Genomic DNA, 13,899 nt, shown 5'->3' with positions numbered 1-13,899 from the left:
GTTTCATTTTTAATACACAAAGCCTGCTTGTCCTTTCCTGCCGCTCCTCCCCTTTGCCACCCACTTGTATCCGATCCCAATGGCACCCCTGCCAAGAGAATTAGGGAGTGCTCCCTGCTAAATGGCAGCCTTTGTGTGACCGCAAGACGGCTGGTACTATCTCACAGCAACAAAAGCAGAAGCCATTTGCCTAATTCTTATTAATCTCAGTTGCCTCCGCCACGCAGCATTAAGGAAATAGATGAAATAAAGAAAAAGAAAGGGGGGGAAAAAAGGCTTTAAACATGTTCACTTGCAGTATATAAAAGTGCATCGAGAAGCGATCCTGACGCTCGCCTGAATTACCCGCTCACGACAGAGTAGCTACAGTTTTACAGTCAACTACACACTTTATTAAACAAACAGAAAAGAAACAGGAAATTTCCCCTTGCCTGGAAAATGTTGCCTCCACATTCTTCTTCTTATTAAAAACCACACATGGCAGTGGAGGAGGAGAGAGGGAGGAGGAAGGGGGGGAACCCACACACGAGAAAATACTACCACTTTTCAGTGCGCTGCCTCTCCTTTCGTCTACGAGGGGGTATCTTCAAACAGGCAATCCCGTGGCCCACAGCTGCAACATCTCAAGACAAATGTCTCTTTGAACACGCAGGGAAAAGAAAAGGCTTTTGTCCTGAGCCACAGAAGAATAGCCTGGAATTGCGAGAGGAGTTACAGTCACCTCTGCGCGGCTCCCAACTCTTCAGAGCACTCCCTCCAGACTTTGCTGAAGCTTTTAACTAATCGTAGCTCTTTCCCAGCCCTTGAATAAAATCATGTGAGTGCCAGCCAAAAAATCTTTTGCTATGCACACTAAAGGGTTTGTATATGTCACAGTTGCTTTTTCCCCCCTTCCTCTCCCCTCCTCCTATTGATTTGCACATACGGCGGGGTGGTTTTTTTTCCCCCTCTTCGAGTTGTCTCGAATGGATTTAATCTGTGCCACGCTGCATTTTATGTTTGTTTGGGTTTTTGTGTGTGTGTGTGCGGGGGGGGGGGGTTGTTGGTTTTTTTTTTTCCCCCTTCAACTTAAAAATGAAACATGCCTTTCCATGTAGAGCATATTGAGCAAGGCTCCAGAAACAAGCTGATAGCCTTTAGCAGCAACCCCATGAAAACAAACACAAAGCACTGCAGGAGAGCAAGGCTGGGCTGATCAATCTCATCTAGCACCCTGAAATGAGGGGCCACAATCCTTCTTGCTGTGTAAATCAACTAGGGTTTAGCATCAGAAACAACACGTCCTTGTGGGCAGGGCTCACATCATCTTGGGGGTGTCCATCCAGTTTATCCATCCTGCCTGGTTTGTCCCACATAGGTGAAAGCAGCCCCAAATCACCATCATCCCAATCGTGCCACTGCAGGACACAGTGATGAGGGCAGGTCGTCCTTGTGCAATGCCTCAGCTCCAGAGCGTGCAGCAGCTCACAGCTTGGAGCAGTTGGATTTTATTCTTTCCAGTTGCCATCATCATTGCCAGAGGCAGCAACAGCAGAGACAGCCCTCATCCAAGAAATGAGGAAAAAAATCTCTGCATCTCACTCCTATTTAATACTGTTAATGTTGCATCTTACTATTTGTGATTAGAGAGTGGAGTAAGTCCATTAACAGAGCAATTTCGGTGGCATTTCCACAAACTGCCTTGGAGCTCTCAAACTGATTTTCAGGCATGGAATCCAAACCTGGTGCATGGTGCTGGCTGCAATGCTTCCCCTTGTAATAGAAACATCAAAAGACCTGTCAGCCTCCCTAAAATTCAGTGTCCAAGGAGAAGACAAGGGAATCTAGGCACATCTTTCTCTTGAACTTACACTGCCATTGCTTGAGCACTCCAAATTTTCCACAGAGTTCCTGTCCCAGCCATCACTCCTACATTACAAGCCAGGGTCCTGCAGTGCCCTTCCAAGGTTGCTCAGTGGTCCCTACTCCCCAGTGGCCTCGTGCCACTCTTTCCATGGCTGTAAACCAGAGCTGATCCTGCTTTAGGGACGCATGGAGGGGAAGCTCCTCTGTGGATCACCAATAACACAGGAGGTGTTTTCAAGCTGTAGCAGTACCACTGGCAAGCAGAAAGGTGCAAGCTGTGAAGGTGCCATTGAAAAAGTGCTGAAGGAAGGTTTCTGTGAGGATGGGATGTGTTTGGAAAGCACCGATTTCCATCCTCCTCTTCTGCAGTGTACTCACAAGTGATGCTCTTTCTTTCGCTTAACTTTTCCTATTAATAAATGCTTTTCCTTATAAATGTATATGCAAAAATGCAGTCTTATCATACAGACAGGGGGAAAAACAAACCCAAACAAACAGACATTTACTGTTATTTCTAATAGCAAATACTCTGGAGACACTTGGTACTGCACAGAGAGAAGCCAGTACAGGAAGTGACAACAAATGCAGTGTTTTATAACTAATCATGGCATGATTATTTTTATAGAAGCAATGCATCTTTGATACTGCCAGGATCCTACCAGGGAAAGAGTGTGAAATCCTCTCATTCACAGGAGACCTGGTGTTTGGACCAATGTGCATATTGCTGCTGGAGCTGATGGGGCTCCACACTCACAAAGGGAAGGGGGACAATGGCAAACCAGAGGTGGTTTCCAGCCACTGGTGGTTTCCAGCCCAGGTCCATGGGGAAAATCACACTTGAGAGAAACCCCAGAGCTCCAGGAAGATTGGCAAAGAGGCAGCAAGGCCCCTCCTGCCCTGCTGGGAAGGAAAAGACTCTTACCTGGTGTTGGGGAGAGCCTGTGCAAACTCCTGACCCCTCCAGCACATTTCTTCCCGTCAGCACATGAAAGCTGGCTTTCTGCCATTTCCCTTTCCAGATAACTTCTCAGGGCTTCCTTTAGGGATATATTTTTAAAAATGAATGGGAAATTCCCATATAAAACAATATCCTTGTTTAGCTGATGCAAACACCGTGACCGCAGTCCTTAGCTGAGCTGCGCAAGAGACAGCAGCCACAAAGAAATGCTCAGAATAAAACACAGGGAATATATATGTGATATATTACTCTTACTTGAATTCCTGTAGATACATACACCAGAAACAGGTACACCTCTTCACCTCCTTTTGTGTACCCCTATTAAAGCACTGAGACACGCGTAACCCACTGCCGATGCCACAGGGATGAAGTCTCCTGGCAGGAAAGCCAAGCAGAAGCTTTGTAAAACTGGAGCACTCTTTTTCTATGGTATAATCTGTGGACTGAATGAAATCTCATCCAGGAGTAGTCTAGATACAGCCACAAGTATATAAACTGCTGTAATACAATAAACCCGTAATAGAATAGTATCGTGTAATCTCTGCTGTATACCTGCCATGTCAAATCGTTGGTGTGTTCATAGAAACATAGAATCCCAGAGTGGTTTGTGTTGGAAGGGACGTTGAAGCCCATCCTATTCCAATCCCCTGCCATGGGCCGGGACACCTTCCACTTGTTCTTATCAAAAGCCCCTCTCTGGGCTTCTTGCACCCACTTTAGGTACTGGAGCTGCTCTCAGGTCTCCCCTTCAGGAGCCTTCTCTTCTCCAGGCTGACCCAGCCCAGCTCTCTCAGCCTGGCTCCAGAGCAGAGCTGATCCAGCCCTCGGAGCATCTCCATGGCCTCCTCTGGGCTCACTCAAACAGGTCCGTGTCCTTCATGCCCCAGGATTTTGGTTATTCCCAGGCTGCCAGGGCGGTAAATCTGTGCCTATGAACACCAACAGCTGAGTTAACACGAGTGACTTCAAGAGGAGCAAAGCAAGTCCTTGTGGTGAAATGGCAAAGTAAGGGAGGTGGGGGGTCTGAGGATGTGCTGGACCCAGGGCTGGGCAGGGACCTTGAGAAGCAGGAGCGGGAAGCAGGGGATGAATGGGTGGGATGGGGACTGGGGAGGCAGTGGGAGCTGCCAGGGCACATGAGAGAGACAGCAGAGCAGATGGGAGAGGCCATATGGGGTGGTGGGGGATGCTACCAAGATAGCTAAAAGAAGCACCTGGGGGAAATAATGCTTGGAGGAGCTCAGTGTTTCGTATTCATTTTTCATTTAAAGAGAGGGATAGAGGAAAAGGGGGAAACCCCATTAGGGTGGTGTGTTGTGGTTGTGATTCAGACACCATATGGGCTCTGGAACTGTCCCACCTCCTAGGGCTGAGCTTTGCAGCTCCTACTAAAAACAATGTAGAGAAGGTAGCAAAAACCCCAATAAATTCTCCTTGAACGTGCTCCATTACCAAGCCCAGTGCTGAAAACCAACTCTATTCGTTGGCTTTCTTGATACTATCCAGAACCCAGGGAACATGCTTTCTCTGCAGTGCTGTCACTTTGGCTGCAGTATATATTCCTTATATTTCATGATGTTTACCTCTGAGGCACACATTCCAGCTGTACGGCATCATGCAGGAAGGATGACATCCCACGCCAGCTCTCCTTCGGGTCCCTCCCTATTCTCTTTATCCATTTATCTTTTTCCTGGTATCCGAGTGGAAACAAAGTAGAGCAGTAAAAACCAAATGAGCTGCTCCAGGAAAAGGACAGCTTTCCTTGTTTTGGTTTAAAAAGAACTAAACCAAGATCAGATAAATAAACCCAAGGAGAATGATGCTGATGCTTTACACGAGGGCGCAGGGGAGAGCTGCTGATATCGGCCATCTGGGCAGGAGGCTGCTTGGACTTCAAATCACCCCAAGGGATTCAGAGGCTGTAAAGATGTTTTGGAAGATGAGATGTACAAATCAAGGCTAAAAGATGAGCCTGCTGATGGGCAGGGCAGCCCTGGCATGGGGACAGCCTGAAACACCACCCAGGACCACCACGAGACCAGCAGCAGGGCTGCCAAAAACGTACCAGTGTTGTGGGGTGCAAACTTGGTTTTATCACACACACACAACCGGCAGCCTTATGGTTTAGAGTGGAAATTCCCTGTGAATGACAACAAAAGCTCATCCATCAAAGCAAGCACTTGGATCCATGTTTTGGGAAGCGAGGGCTTCAGTCACACCAGCTGTCTGTGTGCCACTGGCACCTTTTAAACTTGTGTTTGCACATCGATAATGAGTGACTGTGAGTGGGAAACAAAGAAAACTCCATGTTGGGAGGTACCGTAGGAATTCCGTTACGCTGGCGTTAACCACTGGCATTAGTGCTTGCCATTATGCTGGACAGAAAGTGCTATCAATCTTTCAAGCAAGATATACACAGAGTTTTCTATGTGCTGCTCTGCTTTGCTGCGGCATTCTGAGATCTGCTGGAGGCTTTCTATAGATCCCAGAGGAGGGCTGCGATGGTGTCAGAGGATTTTCTGTGCTGGGGAGGACAGTGGTTGCTGTTCACTGTTGGCGTAAAGCATTCCCTGTACAGTGATGCTCCTCCTGCACAAATGAGCAAGCTGGAGAGACAGGACCGCATTGCTGAGGTGGGAGCCTTTGGAAGAGCAATCCTCATCTTTACACCTACCTGTAGCTTTTGTCATTTCAAGTCATTCATTTACAGCAAGAAGGGAGAACAACCCATGGGGGATCCAGCCCAGGCTTTACCTAATGCTCTTTCCATAAGAGCTATGTGTGAGCCTTCAGTGAGACCCCAGCTTGAGTTTAAGAGCCTCCCAAAGCAACCTTTGGCCAAGTATGAAGTGCCAAAGAGGGCTGGCAGCTGCCTCGGTTCCTCCTGCAAACACCACAGATGGGCTGTGGGCTGAGGTGGGAGCTGCGACCACCCAGATTGTACCTAATAGCTTTGATCCCTTAAATCCACCTGGACATAGAATCCTGGAATAGTTTATGTTGGAAAGCACCTTAAAGCTCATCCAGTTCCAACCCCCTACCATAGGCAGGGACTCCATGTCCAGCATCTTCATTCAAAGTGATAAATGGTACAAAACCTTCACGCCACGAGCAGCAGGCGATGCCCTTTGTGTGCACCAACAGAAAGAGAAGCACATGGGCTGTCCCTGAGCCCTGTGAGCCACACCATGCGTGCTCCCGGGGGCTTTTCCACAGCCGGAGTGACCCTTACTAGCTACTAAATGAAAAGAGATGGGCAGCTCACCCCAAGCCCCACAGGTCTTGCCAAGGCCTCGTCCCTTGGAAGACCTATTAAAATAGCTCCTGGGCACTTGCCAAGCACACAAGCCCAGCTGGAACAGTCTGTTCAGCAACCCTGTTGCAAGGTCATCTCTTTTGGAGATCAAAACAGCCACTGTTTGACCTGTGAATGTGAAACGCTGCTGCTGAGGGTGCTGGAGCTTTGGGAACTGTCTCCCTCTTGCTGCTCCCGGCCACATCACTGCTCTCAGATCCATGCTCTTCTTCCATGGTCAAATGAAGGAAACCTTGGCACGGAGAAGCCCAACCACTGCCATGCTTCTGGCTTTGCTGCAGCACTTTCACAGCCTGTACAAGGCTCCTGCTTTTGTCATCCTAGTGCCTTGCTTCACCTTCCTTTTCAATTTCTTTCCCCTTCAGAGTCTCTCCCATCACTCTTTGGGGAATCTGAGACCAAAGAATCCCAGAATCCCAGCCTGGTTTGTGTTGGAAGAGGCCTTAAATCTCATCCAGCTCCAGCCCCTGCCACGGGCAGGGACACCTTCCACTAGAGCAGCTTGCTCCAAGCCCCTGTGTCCAACGTGGCCTTGAACACTGCCAGGGATGGGGCAGCCACAGCTTCTCTGGGCACCCTGTGCCAGCGCCTCAGCACCCTCACAGGGAAGAGCTTCTGCCTAAGAGCTCATCTCAGTCTCTCCTCTGGCAGGTTAAAGCCATTCCCCTTGGCCTGTGCAGAAAGGATGCAAAATGGAAATATATGAGTGAGGCAATAACCCTGGAAAGTCCTGGGAGGTGCTGAATGCTTGCAAATCCCACTCATTTCCCTAAGATAAACACCCTCACTTCCCTGTAGCACAGGATCATAGCTAAGTGAGAAAAAAAACCCTAAATACTAACATTCAAAAGCACTTAACTACAAGCTTCTTGCTATTAAAGTTGATTCACTTTTTACAACCGGTGCTTCACAAGTGCATTGTAGGATAAGGGCACAAGTTGAATTTTGAATAACGTTTAAAGCAGCCCAGAACCATAAAAACACAGCAAACAAAGCTTTGGGCTCGGCAGCAACCACCGAAGCTCACCTCCTCTCCCAGGGGTAGCAAACACAGTGCACTCCACTACTTCCATGGCCCTGAGTACTCCCCAATGGCAGGGTGACCATTCCCAAACTCATCAGCTCCTGGCCTTTCTGCTCTCACCCCAAGGAAGTCACCAGGAAACCCACCACTGTTGAGGACAACCCTCAAGCACGTACTTCAGCTTAGCACATACTTCCTTAATGGAAATGCTTTCTTGGATCAGGCTGATAGCCCCTCAAGGCACATCATCAGTTATTCGTTAGGCAAGAAGGCGCACAGTTGTGAGAGATAAAGATGATGATTGCACCACACAGCATGGGAAGAAATGGGCATGAGAATTGATTTTACCCTTTGGAGGAATAGTTTATGGAGGGAGGCTGCTCACTTTGTGGGTTTTCCCAGCTATAGAGGGCAATAAGCAAAGGAGATCATCCAGGAGCATCATCCCCTTTGCTTGGGCATGGCCCTGCAAGCAATGGCAGTGCTGGGGAGCAACCAGCTGGCTCCAGCCTTCCCCTTGGGTTGTACTTATTACTGAATCCTACAGAACCCAAATATCTGGGAATTTTATTGGAAAAGACTGGTTCTACCTCAGGCAGGATTTACTGGTCATGACTGCATTAAGAAGATGCAATGCTCTGGGGGAAGTATGGAAAAGAAACTCCTGCTTCAACCCATGTTCCTTCGCTGATATATTGTATTATTGTTAATGCTGTTGTAGAGCTGTCTCCCCACATACATCAGGAAAATGAAGAAGGAGCCCACACTGTGCTTGCAGCCACCTTCCCAGAGGAGCATGCTCTGCTGGAGGGTTCAATGGGAATGGGGTGATGTGGGGATCACAAGCATCTACTGCTCTGACATCTTTTGAGCCATTCAACTGGGAAAAAACCCCTACCCATAACCCCCCAAAACACCCCAATCTTTATCCAACTGCTCTGAAAACAGGTTTGAGAGATGCCACATAATACAACCCTTTTTAGCTGTTTCTGCCCTGGAGCCATGCATTAATACAGCTGAGGCTAAACTGGATTGAGGGACTTTTAAATGGGTGCACTGGATGATGCAGAAGGCTATCAAAAACTGAAATAAAGAGGGCAAAAAAAGCACTCTGAAAAGAAGAAAAGGAAACACTCAACACAAAACTGGAAAGATTCCATGAGGTCAGGGTGAACGCACAAAACCTCCCACTGGAAATGTGATTAAGAATAGCATCTTATCTCCTACAGCATAGGAAGTACACCGATTAATAACGATACACTGACGGGTAACAAACTCCCAAACCTTAGAATATTGCCATTTAATCATGGGGGCTTTTTAGACGGAGGGAAAAGGGAGGTAGGGAGGGCAGAGAACTCTCTATTTCCAACTCACCCTTTAAAAACCTCCTGACTCTGTACATCTATAGAGCCTTACTGACTGCTTACTAATGGTTACTGGGCGCTAAGAGCATCTTGGAGTTGCAAAAGGGCATTGTAGCTGTAAGTAAGAAGTAAGAGTGTGTCCATACACTTACATAGACTTACACAGAACATGCTTTTGAGGCTGCATGTAGAAACTGTGACTCCATGTATAGAGCTGTGGGGTTTCTACCAGTAAACCTCAAGCCAGAAATAAAGCCTGTTGTAATTCAGGGGTATGAAACCTTTCTTCACGTGTCCAAATCAAATTAAACCAAGGGAGATTAGTTTTTTGTGAGCTGCTTTTAAATTCAGTTCTTTCAAATATCCATTAAACCTTTTGAAAATTAAATGAATTTTGTTTTTAATGTAATGTGCAATTATGAAGATCTGAAGCAAAGCACATGGTCTCCAAAGCACGTGTGTTTTCCTAACTATGCAAGTTGGTCTAATGAAAGATATTATCTCTCCCTGCAAACCTTGCCTAGCTTCAGTTTTCCTGGCTGAATAAAGATAACAGGTAAAGTTTAATGATTAACTTTCATGTTCTCTCTTCTCACCTTTTTATCAGGCTTTTCCTGGCCGCTGGCATTCCTGCCTTGCTGCAAAACATGGGCTGCAGGTCTGGGGGTTCTCTGCCTCCATGCACCTCCTCTGATACATCACCACCTTGACAGCCTCTGGACATGAATGATGCTGGAACAGCCCAAAGCTCGTCCAAGAAGATCTCAGATCACAGAATCCCAGCCTGGTTTGTGTTGGGAGGGAACTTAAAGCTCACCCAGCTCCAACCCCTGCCACAGGCAGGGACACCTCCCACTAGAGCAGCTTGCTCCAAGCCCCTGTGTCCAACCTGGCCTTGAACACTGCCAGGGATGGGGCAGCCACAGCTTCTCTGGGCACCCTGTGCCAGCGCCTCAGCACCCTCACAGGGAAGAGCTTCTGCCTAAGAGCTCATCTCAGTCTCCCCTCTGGCAGGTTCAAGCCATTCCCCTTGGCCTGTCCCTACAGGCCCTTGTCCCAAGCCCCTCTCCAGGTTTCCTGTAGCCCCTTTAGGCACTGGAGATGCTTTAAGGTCTCCTCAGACCCTGCCTCCTCCAGGCTGAACAAACCCAGAGCATACAACACTAGAGACATGGTTACTTTTGCTACAGTGGAAGTAACCTCTGAATATGAACAGAGGTGGAAGCAGCAGTGCCTGCAGATGCTCCACCTCACCTCCCTGGTCTTCTCAAGGGGTTTTGGAAGGTTGAAAGGAACCCTTCCAGAGCTTTCCAGCTGTTCTTGAGCCCTGGATGAATAACACACACTAGAAAAGGAAAGAACATACTTAACACTTGTTCTCAACCCTGACCCCAGAAGCATTCTCCTCTGATAATCCACAGCCACACATTTCACATCTTAGACTAAGACAGCAGACCAAGCAACACCAACTGAACACCGTCACTAGCTTTTTGATACCAGAAATGCCTCTGCTCACCCCGAGACACCAAATGTATGAGCACAAGTGATGACCAGCCTGTTGAAGGTTTCTGCCTGTGTTTTTACTGGGTGTCCAGGCTGGGCTCGAGTCATGGTTGGGTTAAACTCATGTAGGTTTGCAAATCCTACCCTTGTAGCTGCTTCATCTCCACCTCTCCCACACCAGCTGGAGGGCACTCAGCCCAGTCAGCTGCACGCAAGAGCCTTCTGGTTTATGGAAACCACGCTCAGTGTCCAAATATTGCACAGTTCCTTGAATAATAAGAGATTAGAACTCCCCTAATTTATCATCAGTGTTTGAAATAGCACTGCTGCCCCTCACAAACCATGATAGATGAAAAACTTACCTTAAAACAAAGCTATTTGAGCTAAATTGAGAGAAATCTTTGCTAATCTGCTACTTCTTCGAGCAAAGCAAATACGCACACCCTGTGTTTCGTACTACAACAAAAATGAACATTGGCAGCGCAAGCAAAATCATCTACAAATACAAATCAACCTTTTCTCCTTGCGAGCCAGAGTAGCCCAAGGGATAATGGGATAACGGCACGATCACGCTGCTGATGTATTTATACAGCACAGTTCGTCTTCATTAATCTAGATAACGCCCTGGCAGATTCTTACTTCTCAGTCCAAGAACAACAAGCTATTCCTATGCTACAGCAGTTCAACACCAACCTCTCCCCAGTCACATAGGGCCCCATGGAGGTCTCCGATCACCACCCTGTTGCCTGTTTCCTACCCTCCCACTGCTTTGGGAAGGGGCTGAAGTGCTGCAGCCCCAGCTTGTCCTGGCTCCAGACTGCGCTCCAGCAGCCCCCAAAGTTCACCACATCCATCTGGTCACAATGTAGAGCATGAACGACCTTACCAAAGCATTGGGCTGCCCTGCCCTTGCCTTTCCCAGCTCTGATGCATGGCTTTTCTTATAGGGGCACCCTCAGCACTGCAACATGAGCTGAAGGAGGGTGCTGAAATCATAAAATCCTAGAATGGTTTGGGTTGGAAGAGACCTTAAAGACCACGTAGTTCCAATCCCCCTGCCATAGGAGTAAAGTACTCCTTCAAGGATCCGTATTTTCTAGCTGTTTTTCATGAGCTGGTATTTTGGCCAGGAATCATCATATTTTAGGTGCCTATTTTCTTGGGCATGCAAAGGATAGCTACAGTGGAACTCCAATGGCTGGTGGGAGGCATTTGCTACAGACACCCTCAGCACATCAAGAGACAAATAAAATCCAAATTGTAGAGAAAGTGACTGCTCTTGAAACCACGTTAACAGTAATGGGTGAAAATGTCTTCATTTTTATGTCTCTTCAATATCACAGAAAGGAAAATCAGTGCTGACGTAGGTAAGCGCAGGCCATAGGTTTATCTAATAATGTATACTGAAAAGAGTGAAGAACAATTCAGATTTGCCTACAGTTATAAAGCTGTAAATCACACTGGATGGTATCACTGCAGTAAGCTGTTTACCCCTAGTGGTTTTCTCTATTTTATCAGTTCCACAAACCCCATCACCTATCAACCTCAAACCTGAAGTTGTGTACCCTACAGTTATTCTCAATTAATGACCATTTTAGCTCTAAAACTGTGCCACAAACCCACTGAGGAGTGAGGTATGCCAGAATGAAGCAATCAGATTTCATTTCTTTCTTGGGAATGAGGTAGGAAAGGGAAAGGGAGAGACTTGCACTGAAGTTTCAGAAAGCTGACAAAGTTTCTTGCCTTGCAGTAGAAAGCAGTTACAAAGAGGGATGCTGGCACATCAAACCCCTGCCTACTTGTTTATACGCTTGGTTCCATCATACAGATTACACAGCATATCATAGAATCATAGAAAAGAATATCAAATAGATAGAATATCAAAACAGAATAGAGTATCAAATAGATAGAATATCAAATGAACCAAGTACACTGAGAAAACTGCCTGGGATCTTGAAGAGTAAAACTCCTGCAGCAACACCGATCCCACACAGAGCCTGTGTCCCAGGGGATCCCACAGCCTCTCGTGCATTAGATACCACTGACATGAAACCACCCCGCTGGCTCTAATCAAGAAGTACAGGCTATGTGGCAGAGAGGTGAAGTAAGACAGGATTCTTATCAAGAAACCCAGTTAAATGAGCATTTTAATTTCACACACAAATATGTCTGCGTTTTCATGGTTCATTCCACAAATACCCAAGAGGTAAACTGTGCAGTACTCAGTGTAATCTATTCCTCTAATTAATGCCTTTGATAGCACAAAGAAAACTCAATATTGTTAAAGAATCCATAACATTTGGCCAGCTGACTTCCCTAAGAACATAGAGGTGGGTTCATAAGTAAGACCCAACCTCCTTTCCGTTTCGTGGCAATACTTTCAGCAAGACTTTTCCCAAATCTCTCCTTCATTCTCAGTCCAACAAATGGGTCAGATTCCTTGTCCTGTCCTCTCTCTGCAAGCAGACAAATCCTGTGCCTATTTGTTTCCCTGAAATCCTCTTCCTTCAGAAGGCAAAAGAGATTCTTCTGCAGAAACCTGTGAGAAGTTGCTCTCAACAGAGAGGTGACCTGCAAGAAGGACAAAGCTCAGTCATAGGGTCTGGAAATGGTTTCCTGAGTTTTCTGAAACAAGCTATTTCGTTGCTCCTTGGAAGAAGCAGACCTTGAGAAAGGTGCTGATCCCTCTCAATGCCTTGTTCAAGGTCTAGCCAAGTGACATTGATGGGTTTCAAGGTATTTTTGTTTATTGTTTTGCATGTAATGCAAGGGTCACCATTCTTGAAGGACTCCTCTTCAAGCTCTCACTGAATGAACACGATGGATCTTCTGTAACAAACCATGCTGCTGTGCTCTCCAGGGGCCTTGCAGGAAGCATTGAAGGGGACGCTGCACAGACACCCACAACAGAAACACATCACCCTCTTCTGCCTCCTTCCTTTGGACTGAGCTGGTGAACCACCAAATGCTGCCAGCATTTGGTCCAGAGACTGCACCAGGATCCCTTGCCCTCTGCCTGAAGAATTCTGCTGACTTGAGGCTCCTTCACTGTTTCTGCCCCTCTTGGGCACATAAACAAGAAACCAGTTGCTGCTTCCTCGCGATTCACATGAGGAGTCAATGGGTTCAGTGTGGGGATCATTCAAACCAGCTGTGGCCAGTGAAAAGAATCCATTCTTCATTCCTGCAACCAGGCTTGCTAGAAAGTAGGGAGCAAATGTTCCACCCAAAATAGTTTTGGTCTGAGCACAAGAGAAGCTCTTGGCAACAACAATGTCAAAAGAAAGAATGTCTCAGCATCAGGCTCAGATGCCTTGCAAATGTATTTTGTATCCTCTACCCCAAACTGTATTTCTTACTGCCTGTAACAGACTACATGCTTTAACTGGCTCTGGCAGATTGCCGAGTGTCTTTATTTTGGCTAGTAGAGAGCTCCCTTCCATACGGGCCCTATCTAGGATGTAAAGCAGGTCTACTGGGATGGAGAGCCCAACTCCAGCTGAACACCAGGCCACAGTGGCCTTCCACAGCGAAACCAGTTTGTGCAGGAATGTTGGGCAAAGGGTGCAAATCAGGCAGCGTCTTGGCTGCTTACCTTTCTATGGAGCCATCTGGCCAGGCAGGGCTGCGGGTGTACTCCCACATGTCCCAACACCACGTGTGCATCTGCTGGGTGTGCTCTCACAGAATCCTAGAACAGTTTGGGTTGGAAGGGACCTCAAAGATCATCTGGTTCCACCCCCTTGCCATGGGCTGCCGCTAGACCAGGTTGCTCCAAGCCCTGTCCAACTTGGCCTTGAAATGGTCCTACCCAGCAGGACATTAGCTGGGCTCCAGGATGCTCCTGCCCAGCATCCTGGTCCACCCTGGACTGATGGTGAAAAGCAGG

At 47.4% G+C, this 13,899-nt stretch overlaps 1 protein-coding gene across 6 annotated transcripts in view; it reads right to left on the bottom strand.

The window, feature by feature from the left end:
• Positions 1 to 13,899, bottom strand: part of CTBP2 (C-terminal binding protein 2) — a 139,689-nt gene that overhangs the window by 16,408 nt on the left and 109,382 nt on the right. Inside the window, exon 1 of one of the 6 annotated variants that reach the window (XM_061478585.1) lies at positions 541 to 785. The exons of 4 other annotated variants lie outside the window; for them this stretch is intronic. The gene's annotated coding sequence lies outside the window, so the exon portion shown is untranslated. Of the gene's footprint in view, positions 1 to 540; positions 786 to 13,899 lie in introns of those variants that run through there. One more of the 6 variants, XM_061478586.1, reaches the window with a different exon arrangement.

This window comes from Pezoporus flaviventris, unplaced genomic scaffold (genome assembly GCF_033815535.1).
Source record: "Pezoporus flaviventris isolate CSIRO_AGI_PZ_B2104156 unplaced genomic scaffold, CSIRO_AGI_Pfla_v1 ptg000129l, whole genome shotgun sequence".
Lineage (NCBI taxonomy): Eukaryota > Metazoa > Chordata > Aves > Psittaciformes > Psittacidae > Pezoporus > Pezoporus flaviventris.
Note: the sequence above shows the minus strand (reverse complement) of the source record. Positions and strands in the feature narration are given on the sequence as shown.